Below are 25900 nucleotides of genomic sequence, written 5' to 3'. Positions count from 1 at the left end.
AGAGATGGTGGGAACCCGGTGTCTTTGAAAATAGTATAGTGCTTTATATATAGCTTGTGCTCTTGAGTCACACAGGTCTGGATCCAAATGCTGGTTCTTTTTCTACCTGGATGCACTTAAATGGAATAACTAAGGTTTCAGTCTCTTTATTGGTAAAACACAGATACTCATATTACTTATCATGGTGAGGTATTGTAAAGACAATAATGATTGTAGTTTTTATTATTGTGATTGATATTGATGAACTTAGGAAGTTCTCTTTCTATTGCATTTTATTGACTTAACACAACTTTTCACAAAGAATAGTTTGCAGATCACTAGCACCAACATCAACTGTGAAGCTTGTTAAAAATTCATATTCCTGCCATATCTTAGATCAAGTGAATCAGATTCTCTGGCAATTTAGAGAGGAAAGACAAATCTCTATTTAACAAGCTCCTCAGGTGAGTCTTGAACACATTAAATTTTGAGAACTTTGGTTTTATGTCCATGTTCAAAAACCCTTACAGATCTAACCAATTACTTTACAGCAAACATGTGAACTTGGTAGCCTGTTTCAAATAGCCTTTTCTCCATTTTATTTTAATTCAATTAATTAAATCTGAATGCCTTGGTGAGAGATGCATTATCCAACTGACCACAGATCCAGTGATCCTTTTAGCGATAATTTATGTTTCATATAGTCAATGGTCAGGGAAGAATTTGGGTAGCTGGTCAGGTGATGCTTTCCATAGGTCATGTTTTGACATTAGCATGTTCTATGCACTTTCTGGCCAGATCCTGACCAAATCACACCTATAGCTAAGCTCTCTTAAACCCACAATTATTTTTAATGTTATGTTTTCTATACTTACATGCATTTTACATTTGAGATTTCAAAACCCCGTAATGTAGACATTATTAAGGCTTAACAAATGTAGGCTTAGAATTTTATTTATGCTAAGTTAGTAAATAGCAAGTCTGGGAGTCCAGCCCTAAATTTCTATGTTTATGCCGAAGGATCTTTCTAGTATATTACTATGCAGACATCAACATTTGAGGATCCTATCTTCATGTCTTCTGAGATATCAACAAGTTTTAGAAGACAAAGACATAAAGTTTTGTGCTTTAGATTTCATGCAGTTCTGCAATAGAAACATCATCCTCTGACCTCAGTCTAGAATACCCTAGCAATGCTTCTCAAGGTGTAATGTGCACACAGATCACCTGGGGATCTTGTGAAAATGTGGATTTGGATTCGGTAGGTCAAGGCTGGGGCCTAGGATTCTGCATATCACCAACCTCCGAAAGATGGCTGATGTTGTTGATCCAAAACTACATCTCAGTAGCAAATCCCTACATGATTTAGAGGGGGGTGGAGAGCAACGGAATATTTCTTAAAATGCCTTTATTTTAGTATTAGTCACCTGAATGATCTGTAATTGGCCAAATGTCCCTCAGAACAACTAAAATGCCACTCATGGAGAAATTCTGACTGCTATTTATCTGGGAAAGAACAATAGTTTTCAAGCCAACTACCTAAGCATTCTAGAAAGGCTTAAAAGAGAACAAGAGAAATGCCAGTGGGAATGGGGGGAAAGGTTACATTATACTTGCAAATTATAATAACATATTGTATAATATGTAAAAATATTTTGATTTGGCCAGCTACCCAAATGGAATGAATTAGCAGTTGCAAATTTTAAATAAAAATCCCATATCTATAAGTCAATGCTGTATCAATATCAATCAAAAAAAAAAGAATTCGTTTGGTCGTTAGAGATCACAATTTAATGTCAGGTATATGTAAAATCTTGCTCCAAAACTCCAAATCAATAATATGCTTCTTGAATATTTAGAGAACAGGCCAAGGCTAGTCCAAGGGTTGAAACTTTCGCCTCCCTTCCCAAAATGCTACAGACACATTTTTTTGGCCCACACAATTTTTTTAAAAATTTACTGATTTTTAAGTGTGGTCATCTTGAATACTGGGAGCTTCCCATTGTCTCCATCAACTTACATGCATCTGCTTCCCTCATTCACTCTCTTGACTCCAGATACCATTTCCGTGTGATGATTATGTGAGGATAGTTTCCTCTTGATATAATCATTTCTTTTTTTTTTTTTTTTGATATAATCATTTCTTAAATTCCTGATCAACCCTTGATGTTTGGTCTGCAAGGGCTGCCAGGACAAAGCACCACAAGTCAGGTGGCTTACAAAACAGAAACGTATTTTCTCACAGTCTAAGATCAGAGGACCATGGTGGTTGGGTTCTGGAAAGAGCCCACTTCCTGGCTTGCAGACATCTGCTTCTTGCTGTCTTCACATGGTGAAGAGAGAGCACAGGTGGCTCTCCTTCTTGGAATGACACAGTTCTGTGGGATTGGGGTTCTGCTCTTATGACCTCATTTAAGCTTAATTACTTTCTATTTTTTTAAGATTATTTATTTATTTATTCATAAGAGACACAGAGAAGGAGGCAGAGACATAGACAGAAGGAGAAGCAGGCTCCCCATGGGAGGCTGCTGCAGGACTCGATCCCAGGATCCCAGGATCATGCCATGAGCCGAAGGAAGATGCTCAACCATGAAACACCCAGGAGTCCCAAGCTTAATCACTTTTTAAAGGCCTGGTCTCCAATACAATCATATGGGGGTTAGAGTTTCAACATATGGATTTGGAGGAGACACAATTCAGTCCATAGTCCTGGGTGACCTCTAAACCTTGTTACTAATAAAGCAGTTTAAATGTCATCTCATACAATTAGAGTTGTTTAAATATTTCTTCTTTTGAATACTCAATGATCTGTGTTTTGCCTATCCAACATACATAGTTTTTCACCAGCATAAATTCCCAACTTGCATCAGTTTTTGTATATGCTTGATATTGATGGGAGTTAAATATTTTTTAGATGTCTTAGCTGGACTCGAATATAACTAAATCATCCTGAAAGTAATAAAACAGAAACAGTAATCTCATCACCAGCAACTATTATGTAGCATTTACCTAGCTAGTAAGCAGATTATTTGGAAAAACTTTATAGAACACAGTTGAGAGAGAGAGAGAGAGAGAGAGAGAGAGACACCAGACTCACATTTCATTTAGCATTTGAACCATAAAAGCTTATATGCCTGGAGATAATTTGACACCAAACTGACAAGTGACTCTCACTGCCCCAATGTTCACAGGACAAGGGAGAGCCCATAAATAATAGTGTCACCTTAAGTTTCATTGGATTCTAATTCCGTTGTTGTTGTTGCAAGATAGACATAAATCAAGGAACTCCAATTCCCCAATTTGAGGCAGATTTTGATTGATTATTCAAGTGCTTGACTCCAGTTTATCTCCTACTAGAGGTTCATAAAACACGAAGTAGCAAATGTTTTGCCTGTCAGTCTGTCACTTGGAAAAGGATGTGTCATTTGCAAAGCGGGACACTTAGGTTTCCATTGTTCTCTTTAAAGAGTGATGTAACTTGACATTTCATTGTGGAAGCCAATACTGTGCTTAAGTGAGTAACAACGGTGTTGCGGGATTACAAGGCTTTTGCTAGTACCTCCCTTTAATTCCCAGAGAAGTCATTTTTACGCTGAGGACACTGGAACCGAGCAGCTTTCCAAGGAGTCCACGTTATCAGGCGGTGCTGAGATCATGGGCTTTGTCAGGGCTTGCAGATGTGCTGCCTGCGACTTCATTAACATAATTGATTAGGAACTAGGACATATTTAGTATTAATCAAGCTGTTTTTAGTGAGGCTGATTATGCACAGCCCTTGATGCACTATTTTAGTCTGGAACTTCCTTAGGACCAAGTTGCAAGAAAATGGCATTATGAAAAAAGGAACTTACATGTGGCACTGAAGTGTGCTTTTTGATTTGAGGAATACAGATATAACAGGTCAAAATGTAGGAGCTTAAACATAGTCTGCATTTTTTGTCTTTAGGTATAGACTGGATTATTAAATTTGTTCACAGGACATTGGAAACAATTTACAATTTGATCAGTAGATTTTTAAAAATCATGGACCTTGTTACGAGTCTGCTCTGTTACAACTGCTTTCATGTCTGTGAGGCCCTTAAAAGCTTCCTTTATGCTTTCATGGCACTTAAAACAAAGAAAATAAGTTTCCCATGGCACTCAACTCCTTCTTGGAAATGTTGGTGTGCTTCTTATCTCAGGCTATTTGTCTCATGCCTTGAAGTTGTATCTTGCCTTTGTTCAGTTTCACTCCTCTTCCCACATCAAATGCTTTGCACATCATAATGAAGTTTTTATTGCTTTAAATATTTGGATATGAAGGCTAATTGTGTATTAAATCAGTTGTTTCCTTTGACTCTCACTGTATTTTTTAGAACATGTTTGGCCGTGGAAAATTGGCTACAATAGCATTAAACAGATCTCCTATAACAACCACCTCATATAATCATCTTGGCCATTGTCAATTTGCATTTAATTATAGACATCACTTAAAAGGGACTAACTCAAATATAATATTAATTATCACATTCTTTCAAAAAAAAAGTATTGCATTTTGTGAGAGAATTCCCATGTCTACTGGGAGCTCCATTGGGCTAAAAAGTCTATAAGTTCAAAGAGTCATATAGTTAACCACTTTTTTCATTATGGAACCGATCTATTGACTTTTTCCCCTGAATGAAGTGGCAACTGTTATTTTAACATGACGGGTTATTCTTACCTTTAGTATGAGAGCCACTTTATCATCTCTTGTTTATAAGAACTGTATTTCTCGGAAGGGATTAGCCCCTCACTGCTCCAAGACAAAATCCTCAGTGATCCAACAAATCACTACGGGCAACATTGTCCATTCTCACCCCATCACCAAAAACACCTGCTTAGTATTAAGCACAGTTACCAGATATGATCCCCTTATTTTCATTTTTTTAATTTTCATTATTTTTAATCAACAATGAGAAAGGATTTTTTTCTTTCCCTCTACTCAACATGGACATCAAAACATCATGTATTTTGTTGTTATTGTGCTCTGAAGAATAGAAGACTTCCACCCATGTGTAATTACTGGACATTAAGTGTAAAAATTGCTACAACTTTCCTATGGCAAGTATGTGGAAGAAAGAAGTTAAGTGATCCCTTATTAAGTATGCATCTTCTCCTTAAAGTACTCATTTTTTAAAGATTTTTATTTTGTTATTTGAAAGAGAGGGTGAGCATAAGTGGGGAGAGAGGCAGAGGCAGATGGAAAAGGAAGGAGAATCTCTAGCAGACTCCCCACTGAATGCAGAGCCTGATGGGGGCCCCATCCCAGGGCCCTGGGATCATGACATAGGCCAAACCAAGAGTCAGATGCTTAACCAACCAAACCACCCAGGTGCCCCTCCTTAAAATTACTTTTAATATTCCATTATAAACATATAATTGGCATAAATAAAGCCAAATATAAGGTGAATAAATACTGTATACCTTGAATAAATAAATGACTGATACTTGGTATGGTAATTGTAAATAATACCATAAAAGCATCACTCTTAGGTGGGCAAAAGAACTCTAGAGAGAAGACCAAGGGCTCAGCTTCTAATCTCAGCTTCGACCCTAATCAGTTGTATGATCTTTGACAAACCAACTGACATTTTAGGGTCTCCATTTCTTTACCTGTGTAGTGTGGGACCAGAACTTGAATGGTCTCTTAAGTCCCTTTCCGCTTCTACACAGAGATTTCAAGCTTACTATTTTTAGGCTGGTGGGTGGTAATAAACTGCCTTGAGAGCAAAAGGAAGACTGCATAGTTTTGCATAGTGATTAAATAGCCACTATTGGGGGTGCCTGGGTGGCTCAGTCAATTAAGCATCTGACTTTAGCCCCGGTCATGATCTCAGAGTCCTGGGATTGAGACCCACCTCAGGCTTCTCACTCAGCAGAGAGTCTGCTTCTTCTTCTCCCTGTTTGTTCTCTCTCCCTCTCTTGCTCTCTCAAATAAATAACTAAAATCTTTTAAGAAAAAAAAAGAGCTGCCATAGATATGTACAGTATGGTTGTGGTCGGGGAGAGATGTCTATTTGTTGGGGCAACCAGGCATGCCCTTAAGCAGTGAATAACACTATGAAGCATTATTTACTGACATACAAAAGTGAGCTGTTCAGATCATAAAGGCTGTAAAAGTTAGGAGAAAGATGAGATATGAGTAAGGCAAGGCTATGCAATGAAATCACAAGACTTGCACTGGACCATAAAGAGTGAGTTGGTAGGATTTGTGTAGAGGAGAAAGGAGCATTATAAGAAACTTATTATAAGATTATTTCTTACCATAGGATGCATCCGAGGACAATGTTCTACAGGAGCTAGTAATGTTTTATTTACAATTCTATTAAGCCAAGAACTTTATCACCTTTCTCTTCAGTGAGATATATCCTGAGAAGCAAAGAGCATAAAATAATAAAATAGAAATTTGGCCCAGTTCTTATTCCATTAACTCTATGACACAATAAATTTTATTGAACTTTAGGCCAATATAATATTTTTCTTTATTTTGTGGTGAAATAAACTTATATCTTTCAGCAATTTTAATGGAATTGACCTTTAGTTATAAATTTTGGTAAAATATATAAACCAAACTACTTTCACTACTTATTTAACTTAGAAAGTTGCTAACACAATTGAATGAAATCATATATATGACTTAGCACATTTTCCTTTTTTTTATTGAAGAATTTATTTATTTATTTATTTATTTATTTGAGAGAGAGGGAAAGCCTAAGTGGGGTGAGTGGGGAGGAGCAAACAGCTCTAGAGGGAGTCCAACTTAAATTTTCTAGAATAGTTATGTACTCAATTATTAATTGCTATTATTATTATCATTTTTTAATCATGAAAGTTCTCTGTGTATATAATTAATCATTAAATTTTATGGTACTTCTTTCATTGTTCTCTATAGAAGATAATAAGGTAACTGCACTAATTACATTAGTCACTATACGTGAAACTCTAGATAATTTCTTAATACAGGGCTTGGGTCATATCCTGAAGAGTTTTGCACACACAGCTAAAGATTTTACACCTCCTCATGGACTGCATGAGCTTACTAAAGCAATTGAGCAAAGGAAAAGTATGATCAGATTTGCATTCTAGATTATTGTATCAGCTATAGAAAGTATGAATGGCTGAGGGGTGAAAATTGAGGGTCTGGAGATGAGATAATTATAGGAGGCTACTTCTCATGGGGAATAAGTACGCTACTTTTTTTTTTAAACAATCCTACTTTTCCTCAAAACAACTTTAGGCAGTGAATATGATTTCACATCATTTTAGAATTTAGAGAAATCAAGTAAATTATCTAAGAGAATATATCTATAATAGTGATAAACAGTTGACCTTCAAACAATGTGGAGGTCAGGGGAACTGATTGTCTTCCCTCTTGTAGTCAAAAATCCATATGTAACTTGACTTTGTGAAAACTTAACTATCAATAGCCTACCGTTGACTAGAAGCCTTATCAATACATAAATAGTTGATAAGGCATATTTTATATGTATTATATTCTGTATTCCTAAAGTAAACTAGAGGAAAGAAATATATTAATAAGAAAATCATGAAAGAAAATACATTTATAGTACTATACTGGATTTATTTTTTTAAAAAATACACATGTAAATGGACCCATGCAGTTCAAACCTGTGTTGTTAAGGGTTAGCTGGAATTGGAATTGGAAGTTCATATCCAAGGTGTCTCGTATCCAGGTTTAGTCTGTTTCCATTTTCTTAGGTTGGCTATTAAGTGTTAGGGCTGAGTGTAATTGCTAAAATCTTATCTGACCTAAGTAAATGGATGGCATTAAGAATAAGAAAAGGTTTGGGGAGATGATAATGAGCTTAGTTTGGGGCTTGCTGAGTGTTTCAGGGTCCCTGGCACATGAAAATGGGTAATTAAGACTGTTGAATGAATGTAGTATTTATAAAGGTTTGTGCAGAGTTACGGTGAAGCATCCCAGGGATAGCAAAAACAGGGAGCTTTTATTGGTCCTAGACCTGAGGGGGTGGGGAAATGGAATGGTTTACAAAGCCAAAAGTCTTTTAACTCTAAAAGATGTCTGGTCAAAGGTATGTCCTTCCTCAGGAATATATATCATCAAAACTCTGTAAAATGGTGTGCGTAATATCCTCAATGAACCTGGTAGGGAATTGGAAAATAACTCCCTTTTTCCTGCTCTATTTCCTCTTGATGTTCCTCTTATAAGCCAAAAATAACCTGAATCTGGAGGGCAAGGGGCCTAGTTAGCACAGCTCATAAAGGTCATGGTGGAGACTGGATCTGGATTAAAAAAGAAGACTATGCCACATGTCGGGCAGCAGGCTAGGCTCTTTTCATACAAATGGCCATTTCCATTGGACAATTGAATATAGGCATCTGGAGTTCACAAATGAGGAAATGCAGATATTTGTGTCATAGAATCTTAGGACAGCATTTCCTGAAGGATGTTCTGGGGATCTCTAGTTCCATGATATTCTTGGAGGAAAAAAAAATGTCATGCCAAAATACTTCTGGTCAATATGTGTTAGATTCCCTTCTTGGACACTCACACTGTACACTAGTATATTAAGGATCTTTCACATGAATCATGGTTATGGAAAATGTTACCGTATTTAAACTTCCTATTTTGACATTATTTTAGATACAAAACAGTTGTAAAGATAATACAGAGATTCCTGTACACCTTTCAACGAGCTTCCTCTAGAGTTCACATTTTCCATAACCGTGGTTCATTTACCAAAACTAACAAATTACCTTTGGTACAACACTGTTTATTTGACTTTCACCTTCCAATGGCTTGAAAAGGATTCTTAAAAACTGATGATTTACATATGTGATGGATGCACAAATATTAACATAAATATTCTCAGTTTTTCTCCCCCACCTTAACATCTAAGGTATATTCTAGGTTTACCTAGTCAGGTCCCAAGTGTTTGTGTTCTTCTCAGAATATGCTAAAAAAGCAGAAAAATTGGAAGGAATCCAAAGAATTAAATGTATTCATGTTGAAACAGAAAGGGTTAGTCCCCAGAAGAAAATAAAAGATTTGGATAATGAGAAAAGAAGTCAAGAGAAGCATATAAGAGATCCAGTATGGGCTAGAGTAAGTTTTTAGAAAGAGAAGGGTTTGGGGAGGGGGTAGGGAAACAGCTAGCATGAGGCAGGATTGGGAAGCTTGAATAAAATAATCGATCTTTAGACCGTCTGGTCCTACAACATTAGCTGTTTGAAAGACTTCAGGAAAGATTTAAATTTATTTTCAAACCTTCCTCCTATTTTATTTTCTTTTTATTTTTTTAACCCTTCCTGGAATTTTAGCTTCTTGTTTCTTCTGATTGCAACACTGTGGTAGGGCTGAACATGAGATAACACAGTTATGTTTGAGCTAGTGCGTTAGGACAAGTGTAATTCACTTAGTATTGTGGAAAAGTAGGTAAGTCTTAATAACTGATTGTCAAATAAACTTTTTTAAAAAAGAAACATAAAACCAAACAGGTAGAAGAGTGTCAAGAAACAGGGAAAGAGGAATGGGAAAAAATGGGAGTTTCCCATGGATTATGAACTATAAATACATTTTAGTAGACATCAAATATATTTCATAAGAAACTTGTGCCTCCAAATTTAGAACTTTCTCCTTATTGTTTGGTTTTGATTTCCTATTATTGATCATTATAAAGACTTTTTGGTGAAAACCAGTAACTTTTTCTTATTGACCGATCTATAAGAGAAGCTTTTTCTCCATATACACATCTGACAGTATAGCTGGGGCTTGCCTGTCTGAATTGACTTTCCAGTACAGTATTTATTTAGCAGCATTCCTGTAGCAGGGGTGGCACCCATGAAGCAGGAAACAGAAAAGAACCCATCTGTTATTTGTTGTCTCGAGTTTCTCTCAGAACTTTTATCATGGTATCAAAAAAAAAAACAAAAACAAAAACAAAAAACGAACAGCTTTTTTCCCCTGTGTTTTCATCTATAAAGGACCAGAGAGGAAGTAAAGGAGGACATATGAGTTAATGTGATCTATTAGTAGCTTTCTTATTATGGAACTCTGATTGGAACTCTCTCATGCTAGCAAATTTTTATCATAAAGCATTTTATAAAAAGAACTGGGTTCCTCCAAAGCTCTAACTTGTAAGTACCAGTTTTTCTTTATAAAACATTTATTTTGTTATTTGTGTCAGCTTGACCTAAATGTTTCTTCCTATAATAGGATCTTGTTACAATTCCAAAAGATATTTTTCTTCCTCTCTAGAACAAAATGAGTCTTTAAAGCCAGGTGTTTTAGCCAAATGGAGTAGAGTCTTGGCAATTGTTCACGTAATAAAGAGTGGGCGTTGCTCACTTCAATTAGATGTGGATTTTAAATGTCTTTAAAAATTTTTTTTAATGCTCTTAATGTTTTTAACATTAAAACATAATTTTTTTATCTACTGGAATAGACATTATATGTGTAAGGAGGAAACAAAGGAATTTGTTAGTAGTTTGGTATAGTTCATGAGAGAAGATGAAATTTATGTAGCCCATGAGTTAAAATAAAGCTGAATTCAACATATAAAATGTTGGCAACTTTAAAGTTGTACTCTTTAAAAAGATACCTGTTTCCTTTTTAATATTGATGTCCATTAGGCATTTTTTTTAGATTGAAAGGTTTCATTTGAAAATCAGACTTATGTATGTGCCCAATATACCAATAACTTTTAGTAATTTTCAAGTCATATTATTTTTTTAAATTACTATTATGTCTTTTCAATTTATGTAGTAAATCAAGTCCTAACTTCTCAAGAATCTGTTATAAAAATAGCAGTATCAAAAAATAAATAAATAAATAAAATAGCAGTATCTTTGAAATGACACTATAAAGTGATGTATGTTTCAATTTTGAATGATAGCCAGCTTTCTCTAATATTGATGATTTCATCCCAAAAAGGAAAAGTTCAATTTTCTGATGTTTCTAGACATTCTTGACGTTCCACATGTAATGAAGTACTTTTGTGATCCATTTCCAAATACAGAAAAATGTAAAAAAATAAAACCATCAAGGTGAAAATATTTAAAAACTAATCTTTTATAACTTGTGTGATATTAAAAATGAAAAGGTATTAGAAAAGAATCTTGTATTTATGCTTTTCTCACCTTTATAGAAAGACACATTGGAAATGTTTACAATAAAAGACCTTGAGGAAGCAACAATTACACATAAAATAAACTTTAAAAGTATTAAAAGAATTCTTCCAAAGTCTCCAAATGTCAGCAGCACCAAAGAAAACAAAAAACAAAAACAGGCAAACAAAAAAACAACCAAAAAACCCAAAACAACACCCCCCACCAAAAAAAAAGCCCACAAGGGAAACAACAAAAACTTGCAATTGTACTATATGAAGCGATCCAGAGATAAATGCATGGAGATGGAGAGCTTCTCACTTAGTAAAGTCAACAAACTTTGAGTATTTGCTTTCTGAAATGTAAAAGCATTGAGAGGAAAAATAAAAACCAGAGTTTTTTCTGTCTTATTCTTCTCTGTCTCTCCCTCTCTCTAACACACACACACACACACACACACACACACACACACTGAGGCTGCCTTTGTTCTTTCCTTCCAGATAGAAAAGTGAAAAAAACAGGGGCACCTGGGTGGCTCAGTGGTTGAGCATCTGCCTTGGGCTCAGGTTGTGACCCCGGGGTCCTGAGATCGAGTCCCGCATCAGGCTCCCTGCTTGGAGCCTCCTTCTCCCTCTGCCTATGTCTCTGCCTCTGTCTGTGTCTCTTATGAATAAATAAACAAAATCTTAAAAAAAAGGAAAGTGAAAATAAATAGATGTGGCAACCTTCATCTATGTAAATGTAACCCATTCAAAAGTAACACAATCACTTATCTAAAAAGCTTTTATCATTTTTGAAAGTTTTTTTTTATTTTTTTAAAGATTTTATTTATTTATTCATGGGAGACACAGAGAAAGAGAGACAGGTAGAGACAAAGGCAGAGGGAGAGAAGCAGGCCCCATGCAGGGAGCCCGATGAGGGACTCGATCCCGGGACTCCAGGATCACGTCCTGAGCCAAAGGCAGGCTCTAAACCGCTGAGCCACCCAGGGGTCCCTCATTTTTTAAAGGTTTGAGGGGAAATCTACCTTATCTGTTTTAAATATCAAGTATAATTAGCATAAGACACTTTTTTTGCAAATTGAAATGTTTCAAAGAATCTATCTCTTTGCATTCCCTTTTGCCTGCAAAATAAAAAATGGAAAAAAAAAAAAGAAACTGTTCTTACATCCAAAAGAAAACTGTCCTTATGTCTGAGCACTGGGGCTGTGAGGGGGCTGAAAGCTGATGACATGGGGTAGAGGCAGAACTGGGGTCAAGCTGACTTGCAAGTTTTTTGATAGAATGAGTCTACCTCAAGCTTCATTTTCCACTTGCAGGAGGGAGAACGGGATGCACGGTCATGCTTAGTCTGGAACCCTTGATGTGTCATTTATGGGGTTTGGGAAGTTGGGCAAGTGGCTCTTTTCTGAGTCCATTTCCTCACTGGCTACAGAATGTATAGACTTTTTACCTGAGGACCAAGTAAATGCTCTTGCCCATAAGGCCACGTGCTTTAATCTGTTAGTGTAATTTCCTGTCTCCTTGAAATAAGTAACATTTTCAACCAAAATTACCCCCCTTTCTTTTTGCTTTGCTCTGACCACATAAAATAATTATTGAGATCCCTTGTCCATAATCCTTTTGAGGCTTAATGAACTGTCCTTACTGTAACTAAGCTTTCCCACTTCTTATTCCTTTACCTGGTTCCTGGAAGGAATCTCTTCAAAGTGTGGACCCTGGCCAGGGGTGTGAATAAGGCAAAATAAACATCTGTTGATTGAGAACATTGTCATTTTAAGAGTCTCTGGGCAGTCACTGAAAGGTGCTATAGGATTGCTGGTTGTGAATTGGTTGTTTTAATAGCTGGTAATAAGAGCTGGCTTCCAAGAATAATCCAGCAATCACTAAAGGAAAAGCCAGGGCAAAGACAACGGATTCAGGTTCTGACAGGCCAGTTTAGTTATGCCAGATAATTTGAGTGAAGTCCTTAATTTAGAGAGTTTTGCTGCCATAGCAACCTAATTACAATGTAAAGTGAGGTTCTCCTAGCACCATTCTACAATGTTCCATTCCTTCAAGAATCCCAAATAAAATTCAGAGGAAGAAAATAAAGAAAAAAGAAAAAGAAAAATTTGTACTGAATTCTTTCACTTTCTTAAGTTTCTTCCTTACAATAGTATCACAGAGTCCAACGGGGCACTTAACACCACCCAGCAACAGCCAAAGTGCCTCTTAAAATGTAACTCAGTGTCATATAATTTCTCTGCCTGAAACCTCTCAGTGATCTCTTATCTTACAGTAAAATGGGGCGGTCATACCACAAACAACAGATTCTACGTTCAAGGTCTTGGCAGATATTTTTCTTCTGCTGCAAAAGTCTTCTCCATAGCTCAGAGCTCTCCTATATTTTTTAACACACTCTTCAAATCTTACCCATTTGGAAAGATGTACCTTTCTTCTTCCTTAAAAAAAACTCAAAACCAAAGAAACCCCAAAAAGCAATGCTGCCTTCCATCCTCTCGTTTTCTAATCCTCTAAAACAAGCTCTTTTTTTTTTCCTGACCCTTATTACCACCTGACACGGTGTGCACATATTCATGTATATATGATATACACAACCTATATATATTTACTTAAAGCCTTAAAATTTGGCTTTTCTCCAGATTTAACATTTTTAAGCCATCTCAAAGCCAGAAAACATACAGTAGCAATGTATGAAGTAAAAGCTTCCTAAGTTACCCGCTCCCAGCAAAATTGAGAAATGAATGCAAGGAGAAGCATGCTTCATTTGGATAATGAAGGAATAAAGGGGTGAAGAGGGCTCTAAACACACTCTACTTGTCCCCCTACCTTTTATGGATGAAGACAGAAGAGTTCCTCAAAGTTGCATAAGGCAGTGGCTACTAATTACAGTGAACCTGAGACTGGAATCCACTTCTTCATTCCAGCACATCACTCCTTCCTAACATGTAAAATCCTACTGATGTACTTTTTCCCCTGCTGTTTCTCAACATAAAATATTCCAGACATAGTCTCCGTTTGTCCAGAAAAATAAGAATTAGTGCGTACTTACTCAAATACATCAACAAGTGTCATATCTAGAGAAATCACTGATATTATATGTGGTCAGACTTTTATCGTTTCTAAAATAGCATGAGATTACTTGCTACTAACATTATTTTATGAACATCCCCTCTGGTCTAGGCACCTCAGCTCAGGGTCTCCATTCCTCACAACAAACCAGTAGAATAGGTTTTATTAATCTCATTTTTCAAAAGAGGACAATGATATTCAGGGTGTCATAGCGCATTGCTCAATTCTCCATAACCAGAAAGGGTCAGGCACAGAATTTAGACCAAGGTCACTCATGCCAGCACCCGTGCTTTCTCTCTTGCCTCGTGCCTCTGTAAGATAACGATGGAGAACTGCAATAATCACTGGTGTCATTGAATTTATCTGCTTGTGTGAAGTTTCCCATGATCACGCTATGAGCAGACTTCCAAGCCAACCTCTGGCACTCTAGAGAAATAAGGTGGCAGTGACAAGATGTGCTGGAGCACATTATTAGGGAAGAAGGACACCCTTATTTACTTGACTGGGACCAAGAATACATCAACCGTGGCTGGACAGGTTTAGAAGAGAAGCCCCCATCTGACGTGTAAAATTTGGATAATCTCTACAGTAGAAAGGAAAAAAGGCGACTAATGCAACATAAGATGAAAATTAAACATTTGCATTTGTTTTCCCGTTTTTTGCTGGGAACAGGCATCTTAGAAAGCTTTACGATGATAATTAACTATTGTTCATTCTCTGGCTTTGAGAAGGCATAAAAACGTTCAAAAGCAAGAGAAAAGCCCATTGTAAGGGCTTAGAAAGTAAAAAGTAAGTCATTTAATTTTTCTTTCATCTGATGTTAATTTATGCAGAAGCTAATAACATATTTGTGGCTCGGAGCTGCTCATTGTGGAGAGGATTTCTCTCTCAACCAGCCTTCCCTGTGATCCCTGCCAGATAGAGCCATCATTGCAGGGCGTGTGACACTTTTGCCAGAGAAAGGCAAAGCATTGATAGGTTCACATGCTACAGACACATTTAATTGCTACCCCTCTGAACGCCAATGGCATTAAATGCTCTAACTCTTCTCTAGGTGCCACAAACAAAACAGCAAACGATTTGGAAGACAGGGTGAGGAGGAAATTAAATATTGGGGTGCATAATCAGGTGGAAAGGGAAGCGTACTGTTGACTGTTGAGGGAGAAAACAGTCAGGGGAAGGAGAGTTGTCATTAAAGAAACGTGGGTTACTTTTATTTCCAAGTAGGATATAATGAATTTGTTGTGTCTTTTATAATTCCACTAATTCCGCTGCTGCCAAATCACCTGCAGAACAGAGACAATAGTGCTTGAGGAAACGCAGAATCTTCAGAAGCTGATGTTTTAAATGAATTCTCCATGAATAAAGTAGGCCCCATAATGACAGCTTAAAGGTCTAATTCATAAAAATGTTATTAAAGTACATTATTTATACCTGCTTTTTGTGGACTTCTGCTTTTATTCACGACTCTCTCAGTGTACGGCCATAATCACAGGCACAATGTAAATGGAAGCATTAATTCAATCTGAACTAAGGCAAGAATACTGTATCACCACAATAAAACTCCAGTTATATTAATTTAAAGGGTAGGATTTAGTGCACAAGGGTATTCTCTTTAAAAAAAAAAAAGAAAGAAAAGAATGTCTTCTGTCTCATGACCTCAAATATCTACTCTCATTCTGAAGTTCAACGTAAGATGGACTAATTGGCATGAACTTCTAAATGAAATATTTACTCATTTGCATTATGAAACCGAGAGCCTTGGATAGTGAGTTGTGATCTTATTGTGACTACAGCGTTGATATTTGATATGGGCTAAGACATATTTACAAGTAATCTGTATTTTAATTAACCCATGTTCTGGCACAAATGTTTAACAAATGCCAATTCGATTGTCAATTCAACTCAAATGCATATGTGCATTTTTTTTTAGATAAGATGGAAAATGCCCTGCTATGTAAAATTTCTCCCAGACAAGCTGAAAATAATGATACTTAAATGAAAAGTATCTTTATTCAGAATTTGAAACACAATTTACATATTTAATATGCATAAACCTTTAGGAAAAGGCAAAGTGGAACTGAATTGGTTTCTATCTAACTCTGGAACTATCAAAATTGGACTTCTTGACTTTCTCCTTCTATTGGATGAGCCTTAATGGTACACCGCAAACACATTTAGACAGAGTGTGAATATATTTCTCCCTACAACACAAGCTTATCTCCAAGAGTCATGAGAAGGGGTTCTTTACAAATCATACTTCTAACACTGAAAGTGTTGTCTTTGATCTTGTAGGTAAAAAAAAAAAAACAAAAAACTCTATACCTAAGGGAATGAATTAATTCCTACATTTAATAAGATGCAGTCATTAGTAGACAACTTCAGCATTCACACTAGAACTATGCATTGAATTTCTTCAGCATAGAAGCAATCTCTTAATATTAAGTTCTGGGTAATGAAAATCTTTGAAAGCTTGGCATCTATACTTGTGGTGAGAGTGCAAATGACAAAGAGAAAACTGTTTCAAATATAAGGTAAATAGCACTCCTCATTGAGAATAAAAATTAGTTGATTGCTATCATTAACCCTACTCAAACCTAAAAACGATGAATATTCCATTTCAAAAATTCTGTATTATGTGACTTCGCTCACTTACCAGTTGTTGTCCAGTTGTTAGGGGGCTACAGGTAGGCATTTAAGGTTCCCTCTGCTGTCAGACCAAGATTTTCTCAGATCTCTGAAGAAGAAATCTTCCATGAAGAAGTCTAGAGGCACCACATGCCATTCTATGTGGCACCCAGACTTACCACAACCCCTGGGTGCAAGAAGTGTGAGCATTCCCGTTGATACAACCACTCGGAAAGGGCAGTGGAAGCTATGTCCCCAACATGACTGCCAGACAGATGTCACCAAGCTCCAAATGCCTGCTGATGAGAAGCAGATTTGAAAAACAGTTAAGTCAAAATAGATATCGTTAATGGCCCTGGTGTATTATTTCTAATGAGATTGAACATATGAAAAGAAAACAAAAAAAGTCATTCTCCTGGCTTACCTGCTGTACTTTCCTCAGAAATGAGATTTTAATTTCATATACTATCTTACTTTAGGCACCAAACAATTGTTGGGTTGGGAAAGCTCACACCATCTCGTTCATTATTTATAAACAATATTAGCAACCTACAATTTTATGCATTTACTGTGAGCCAGGCACTGTGTGGAGTGCTTTGTAAACATTAGCTCACTCTGAGGGAAGTACTGTTATTTTACAAATGAGGAAAATAAGGCTTAGAAAGATTAAATCACTTGCTCAACGTCATAAAGCTGTCTGGAGGCAGAATTGCCTTAATAGTCATCCTTCATTCAAATCTTGGTTTTTCTTCTGTACTAAATTTTCTTCTCTAGGAAAAGAAGAGGAGGAAAAGAAGAAAGCTGAGAAGAAAGTTACTTCTGAAACAAAAAAGAAAGGTGAGTAATTTAAAAACTAACACAGAAGTCAGTTGGTAACCCTTTGTAACACTACTGGGAAAGCTCTTGTTTTCTAGGCAAAAATGAATAATAATTAATAATTTTATTGTTATTAACAACCATTCCTGAAATTTATCAATATTTGAAATGAAGTTGAAATTGACACATTTTTTAAAATAATATTTTTACAAATTATTACTGATTGAATTTTTTTCTTCCTGAGAACTGGTGCTCAATTCTAATTCAGTAATTCATTGGACTGCAAATACAAAAACGAGAATTCCTATTTATTCAGGTTAATAAAAAGGATCTATCAAAAGGGCAATTATTGTATAAGGGGAAAAAAAAACTGTTGATTGGTTTGACATGTTTTGTTACTTTTAGAGGGTTGTTTTCAAATAGTGCATCTGAAGTCCCAAGTGAGCTCTGGAGATTCCTGAGCTTCTGACAAGCTTCCAGTTGCCTGATAGCCCAGAGAACTTTCACTATATTCCTTTTAATGTCCTTTAGAAAAACTTATTGAAATATGCCATAATTAATAATGGTGTTTAATGTTTCCATTGGCATGAGGATTTTTTTTTGTTTTTTGAGCTTAGCAAAAATTTTCTCCCTTTCTGAAGAGAAAACACACCAAAGCCACTATTCTATAATGAAGGTTCTGGTTTCCTCATATTTGACATGACGATGGCCATGATTTAAGATTCCTCTGTATAAGATGAGTTGAATGCCATGATGGCAGTTGGGTGCACCCTGACATATGTGAGAATGAAACAGATCGAATCCTATAATGTTCTCATTTTACTATCAGAAAAAGAAGATGTCAAAAAGAAGACGGACAAGGACACTGCCATTGATGTGAAAAAAAAAGGTATTGTACTTTGTGTCCTCAGTCAGGTTGTGTTAACAACACTTATCCATGACGGGATCTCAGGGGGAGGTAAAGTGGATATAGGTACCAAAATCTGCCCATGTGCAGGCCATCAAAGCAAACATGGCAAGAGACAAAACTAAGCAGACAAGGAAGCTTTTATCCATGGCTGCTGTAATAGAGGAGAGAGGTTACAACTCACTGTGAACTCAATTTCACTGAAATAAAAAGCAGGAGGGTTTTTAAGAGCTGTGAGGGGGCGGAGGGTTGCCAGCCACCTGTGTGTGCTAATTGGCCTCCTCAAAGCAAAAGTAAACTTATTTTCTTAACTCAGTGACTTAATGGCAAGGAGTGTAGTGTTACAACTCCGACCCAGGTACCCACAGGACTTAGATTCTTGCTATCCAGAAACTGGGCGATGGGGGTGCTGTGGTTCTCCATGATTACATTTCAAAGGGATGGCTCCCTCATCCCTGAGAAAGGTATTCTTGAGTTAGAACACTGGAAAGAGGCTCTGAAAAAGATTTATGTCTCAAAGGAGCAGAGAAAGAATTTACAATGACAAGTCTTCTGAGGTAAATGCTCTCGGTAAAGGGAGGGCCGGAGCCTAAGGTCAGAAAGAAGCCTGTCTAACATTTAGTGAAGCTGACGAGAACTTTCAAGGCCATCCTAGGGGAGACATAATGAAACGGAGAAGAGCTACATAGCAGAATAACGCCACCTTGTCAAGCTAAGAGGCTCAGAGAGACTCGTGCAGCCTGTGAAGAAATATAATTGTTCGACAACTTAGATTTTTGCTTTATATTTAGTTGTGTTTTAATTCTTGTTCGATCATGAATCCTGGCTTCTGTTCAGGTTAAGCCTAAGTCTAGGTGAAAAAGATAGTTGTCTTATAACATGAGATATTATGGTTTGGTGTTAAGTGTTCTCACCCCCCAAATATTTCCCCTGCTGGTGTCAGTGATGCTTGAAATTCCACCATTAGAGATATTCCATTCCTTTGAGTTATGAAGGCATTGTCCTCCATTAAAATGCAAATCTCCTAGGGCCTGTGTGTACGGGGTAACAAACTAATTCTTCTCAGTTATTAACACTTAAAGTGGATGAGATTTCCAGATCTTCTCTGTGTAATAATAGGTTGGGAACAATGCCTTAGAAAATGAGGCCGTAGATAAACTTCAGTGAAGGAGAGGTTGAAGAGAGACTTCAAGGAGGCTCTTGTGTGGAGAGAGCAGGACTGTATGGCCTCAGTGAAAACCTTTCTCTTCCTAGGGAGTATCTAGCCTATGTGGGGGGGGAAGAAAGGTAATGGGGAAGGGTCCTGAAAAGGGACCATAGGAGGCCAAACTGGATACTAGAAAGTAGCAAATAGAAATTGCAGGAAATCCTGAACATTATGCTGTATAAAGGGTAAAAAGAAATATAAAATTTTAAGAGTTGCCTGATGGTATATGACTCATGAAATGCCCAGGAAGAGACCTCTAGGTGTTCTGTGGGTCTGATTGCCAAACACCTTGCATTCAAATTTTTATTTTTAAGGATGTATTATTGTAGAGTCAGTTGTGTTTTATTGAACACTCATTCATTTTGTGTGACTTAAAACTTTCCTCATGTCCCTAGTGAAATATGTATCTGATCATGAGAAAGGGAAAATGCAATTCTGACGATATGATTATACTGAGAAATTCGTTGCTTGGGTCAGTGTGTGTGTGATGCGATTGGGTGCTAAAGGGAAGGATGGTTCTCTTTTCTGGGCCATCGGTTTTACCAAGTATTTGCAGAACGAAGTTTTGAATTGTAACCTTCAAAGTATTGTATGTTTGCAAATACAAAAGCAGAAAAATACTTTTGCCAACACTGTGATGTGTGTGGTTGTCGTTTTGGTTTGGTTTTAGGTTTTTTTAGCAGAAAGTTTTTTTTTTTTTTTTTTAGAAGAAAGGTGTGCACGCCTTGAGGTAGAGTGAGTGATGGGAAGATTTGATATTTCTCTGCTTTCTGGACACCTGTGCTATTAGCCCAGCAGTCATGTCAAAGCCAGGTGGCGTACCACTGGCAAGACAACTGATTATGCCAATACTCCTTCCCACAAGGTCAGCGTTCATCTATTCTCTTCCTGCAAGGCTGGTGCTCATGTTCCCATCCACTAAAACAGAGAACTGCCTGGGTGGTTGCTCAGCACACTTGGGAAGGACTGCTCAGCTGGTCTTGAAAAACAACCTTGGCCTTCTTGGAGCCAGTTTTCTGTGTGTGTGTTGGTCATTTTTACTTTTTTTTTTTAAAGATTTTATTTATTTATTCATGATAGAAAGAAAGAGAGAGGCAGGCTCCATGCAGGGAGCCTGATGTGAGACTCGATCCCGGGACTCCGGGGTCACGCCCTGGGCCAAAGGCAGGCGCTCAAACCACCGAGCCACCCAGGCTGCCCCATTTTTACTTTTGATTACACAAAATACTGTCAGCTCTTAGAAATTGGTTCAACTTCCTAATGGAAATATGTATAATTTGTTTGTTTACAAGCTCTTAACCCCCAAATATTCAAAATAGTGTGTGTGTGTGAGAGAGAGAGAGAGAGACAGAGAGAGAGAGACAGAGAGAGAGCAGCAGAGATTCAATTAATGCTGGTTTTTAACTCTTGTTTCTTTTTAAAGTTTGCTAATTCTCCAACTGTATTTTCACGTGAGAGGCAATATGGTTTAAAAACAGCCAGTTTGAAATGTGAAAGCAGTGATTTCCAGAGATAATGAGAGAAATTGAAAATAACCAGAAATCTTAAAGAGCTGGGGCACATATGTCATTTCTTCCTAAAATAGTTGGAGGAATATGGCAAAATATATGATGTCACTACTCTAGCCCCAAAGAGTAGAAAATTTACAATGTGTAAGATATGCCTTGATGCTTATGGGTTTTATTGTGATAATTTATTATATTTATGTTGACTTTTATATTATTTATGTTTATATAACATATAAAGTTACTTATATTTTATATTGTTATTTTTTTATTACCTTTATATTTTAAAATTATGTAAATGCAAATGAATCTAAGACTTAAATTCTATGATAAATGAGCCTCTACTGCCTGAAACTGGTAAATCACACTTTACAAATGATCTACGCTAAGGAAAATGTGGGTGGGATTTTACATGATATAAAATTGCCAGTTCACAAATTAATAATGGTTGAACCTGGGTAATTGGTGAATCAGGGTTCATTATAATAATCTCTTGCTTTGTATAAATTTTAAATGCTCCTGGTGAAGCAAATATCTGCCACTTAAAAAAACACTGCATGAAATGGGGGGGGAAAGTCACCAGGATATTTTTACAGTGTTGTAAGGTGTGTTTCAGCCTGAATACCATGAAAAAAGGCACCAGAAAAGGAAATAAAAACGTTTAAAATGTTTAAAACCATCTCCCTATGCTTATAGCAGACTTCAGTGTTAGACATAAGACTTCACTCAAGTTAGGACAGGCTTTTGTGCAGGAGAGTGGATGCATATGCCAGCGGTGGGAGGACAGGAGACAAGGGGCTACTCCTGGACTGCTGAAACCAGGCCATGTCAGCCAGGCAGGAAGCTGCTTCAGTCACCAAAGTTGTCTCAGCAAACTCACTCACATCCAAGGAACCTTTGTCAAAACATTTCTGATGTTCAATCTCCTGCATCTAATTGGTAGAATTTGATCCACGGCAAGTGAATCTGGAAGATGCACATTTTTGGCATTCCATTTTTTCCAACCGGAAAGAGGGTAAAATGGAAGTTGAAAGAGGCTATCCAAAGTATATCTATCACAAAGAGGTAGAAAATATTTTATAAGATGAAACTCATATAGTGAGAGAAGGTTTTTGAAGGCCTTGGATTGCACAGACTTGGCTCAATCAAACAAAGTGATAAAAAAAAAAACTTGGCAATTTGAAGTACCCACAAGGCATACTTAAATGTAGTTAGTGGTGTTCTTTGCCTAAGCCGTAGATCAAAGAAACAGGGATATTCTTCCTCTCTTTATTTCACAAAATAATATTTTTGAAGAAATAACTCTCTTAGCGCTTGATGAGATGATGAGATGAAAATTAAAAGTTGCTTTTCCTTGTAATGAAACAGCTATCACCTGGAGAAAATATATACCATTGTAGAAATGGGTGAAAACTATGATTCATTTCTCTCAGACTGGCCTTTTTGGAGTTATAAGTTGTTATAAACTTTTTGGAGTTAACTTCATTACCACCCTGGAATGTTTATGAGCCTATTAATTATGAAGATGATTTTGACATGATAACTGATAATGATATAAAATGATGTTTCATTATCACACTTTGCAATATGATTTTTTTCCCCGAGAATTATCTGAATAGGACTATAAATGACAAGAAAGATTCTGAAAAACCTGACCAGTTTTTCTGGAATAGCTGCTAGAAAAGGACAAATTCATTGATTCATTCACTTGGGCATGCATTCTTGCAGAAGTATTCACTACTGCATACCAGCCATCGTACTAGGTGCTGAGCACACAGAGGTGGATAAATGAACATAGGCCTCAACAGAGCTTACAGTTTGACCAGTGAGGCACACTATGAATTAGTGAACATAATATCCAGAAGTACAACTTGGGGTAAGGGCCACAGGGAAACAAATTTGAGGCAATGACAGAAAGCAATGAGTGGGGATAGGGAGCTATTTAAATAGATAGGCTTGAAAGAACAGGCTTTTCTAAGAGACGACATTTAAATTGGAATCTGATATATTAGAAGGATCCAGACATTGATGTGTGAGTGTTTACATGATGATGAATATGGTGTGTGTGTGTGTGTGTGTGTGTGTGTGTGTGTGTGTGATATCCATGTAATATGTCTGAGAGGAAGTACAAGGGGTCAGAATATGTAGGGACATATGTAGGTGTTTTCTATTTATTAAAAATGTGATAGGAAACACCTGAAGGGTGTTCACAGTGTAGGAAAACATTCTGGTTTATGTTTTATACAAGTATATACTCATCTTGATAATGGGTAAGTGGGAGAAAAGAGAAGAGGGAAGCCAGTTAAATGATGATAGCATTTATTGAGTTGAGGAACAGCCGCGATGGAAAAAATTGAGAGTTTCCTCTTGAGTATGTTAAATTTCAAGCGTATGTGACATATCATTCACACTTTGTATCAGCACTCTTTTCACTGTCTTACAATACTAACTCATTTAATCTTTATGATAAATGAACAAATAAACTGTTAACAATTCTCATTATAAATTGAGTAACCTAAGACACAGAGAGGTTAAGTTAATTTGCCCGGGGTCAAACATTTAGCAAACGTCAGGGTCAGGATTTTAACCCTGAAAGAGGCAGTTAGATATGTAGGTCTGGGTCTCATAGGGGATTCTGAAGTAAAGCTACACATACAGAAATCCATATAGATCATAGTCATTGCCATGGGAATAGATGATATTACCCAGAGAGATTGCGTCAAAAGAAAAGAGAGTGGAATCCAGATTCAAGACCTGGGGAATTCCAAGTATGTAGGGATTAGATAATGGAAAATAAAGCAAAAGAGCCTGAAAGCAATTGCTGGAGAGATTGAAGGGAAAGCGAAAGAGTTCAGTATTAGAGGCATGTCAGAAATGGATGGTTCAAGAATCACGAAGCCATCAATCTTGTGACTGTTATTTAGAAGCAGTGACAGGAGGGCAGGAAAGAGGAGAGCACCTCCTGTGGAGTGGAAGAACAAAGCCAGATTGCAGTGGAGGTGCAAAAATGGAGAAGAAAGCAGTGATTTCTTTTTTAGTTGTATCTATATAAAAAAGTAAAGACTCTTTTTTTTTTTTTTTGTCTTGTTCAGTTTTGTTTGGGGACGTGAATTTAGGACCTATAAACACAATGCCAGAGACTGATGCTCAAAGGGACAGAGTATAAGTGGAAGTCTAAGAGATAATTTAGAATTCATTGTTTGATGAGCACATGGGTGAAAAAAATAATCTGCCTTTCTTGAGATAATGCCACAGATGGTCCAGTTGTATAAGTTGGTGTTTTCAAGTTATGAAGAAGAATCTATCTAGATTGCCTTGTAAAAAAAAAAAAAAAACCCAAAACGAAACAAAACAAAAAGCATGCATCTGCAAGATATACGACGTAAGATTAGGCAGCCCTGGTGATAAAACTAAAGCTCCAATAGTAAATACATTCTGAGTTGAAAGCCTTAGTTTTAGAAAAAGACATATCAAAATGTCCTTGATGCTCACTGACTGGTAAAAGGTAAGTTTGTGAGATGCACTTTAATGCTTTTAAAGAATTATTCATTCATAAAAAAAAAAGAACCCAAACACTTCATAAGGTTTATGTTGATTTAAAGAATGCAACCCTACCTATTTCCATAGCATATTTTCAATCATTGTTTGGGTCAAATACAATTAAATTCTGTACAAACTAAAATCTTTGACTATTTGATTTCCCTATACAAGTCTACTTTTGTCGTTGAGAAATTATGAATAATACTTTACAGAGATGTATAGCTTTGAATATGTCATTAAATTTTTTGCCTACCAGACATAGAATAGCATCTATTTTAATTTATGAATCTTTTATAAGATTGTTCTAGCTATTAGAGCTCAAAATAATTTACATGGCAGATTACAGATCACTAAAATAAATTCATGTGTAGTTAAAAGTAACTTCCTTGAGATTTTTATATGTACAGATATCGTTGGATAAGATAATACATAGTATCTTTCAAATATTTTTTCACTGTTAAGTTTTAGTTTAAAAGAGCAAACTTCCATTTTCCAGACTTGTATCTTGAGACAATTAATATGAGTTTTTGTGCTCACTCTCTTTCCTCTCTATTTGAAAAGGGGCTCAGAAAGTCATTTTATATTTGTATTTTGTGTTTTGCACATATGTATTTAGAAAGGATTTGACAAATACATCAGCTACGTGTTATTTATTAAACACTTTGAAACTTAAACACTGATTTTTTCCACAGTTCTACAAATTTTGTAGTAATCGACCAGTTAATACCAAGTTACAAAGAAAAAATAGATACTTCACACACTTTTGAGTGATATCACTGCAGTTATATTATTGCACACTCTAAATGAGATTATTTTTTTTTAATGTTAAGGAAGTAAATAATGGTAAATTTGGCACAAATAGACCGGATCTAATTCATACTCCCAGTCTTGACTTAGGGGTACTCCCTAATTATAAGGCAACGACATATTCCTTTCAAGTTAGCATTTTGTTCCCATGTAAATTAGGTTGCAAGTCTGAGTTCAGATGATGGCAACTTGACTATATTAAAATCATTTACAATACTTGAATTGCCTTGAAGGCAATAGAATATATTTTCAAGTGTTTTGTAATCACAGAAATGTAAGACAATTGTTGCTTATTCGCTAGAGGACAGGAGATTTGGTAATGGAACAACAC

General features: G+C 36.4%; 1 long non-coding RNA gene across 10 annotated transcripts in view; it reads right to left on the bottom strand.

Moving 5' to 3' along the window:
• The window catches only part of LOC121484759, a 42739-nt gene extending 25715 nt beyond the window's left edge, over positions 1–17024 (bottom strand). For 2 of the 10 annotated variants that reach the window (XR_005986100.1, XR_005986102.1), the window contains exon 1: positions 16816–17020. This is a non-coding gene — a long non-coding RNA (uncharacterized LOC121484759). Of the gene's footprint in view, positions 1–6261; positions 6367–16815 lie in introns of all 10 variants that reach the window. The other 8 variants (XR_005986104.1, XR_005986103.1, XR_005986101.1 and 5 more) reach the window with 7 other exon arrangements.
• Positions 17025–25900: the final 8876 nt, after the last annotated feature.

The sequence above is a fragment of the Vulpes lagopus genome, chromosome 2, assembly GCF_018345385.1.
Source record: "Vulpes lagopus strain Blue_001 chromosome 2, ASM1834538v1, whole genome shotgun sequence".
Lineage (NCBI taxonomy): Eukaryota > Metazoa > Chordata > Mammalia > Carnivora > Canidae > Vulpes > Vulpes lagopus.
Note: the sequence above shows the minus strand (reverse complement) of the source record. Positions and strands in the feature narration are given on the sequence as shown.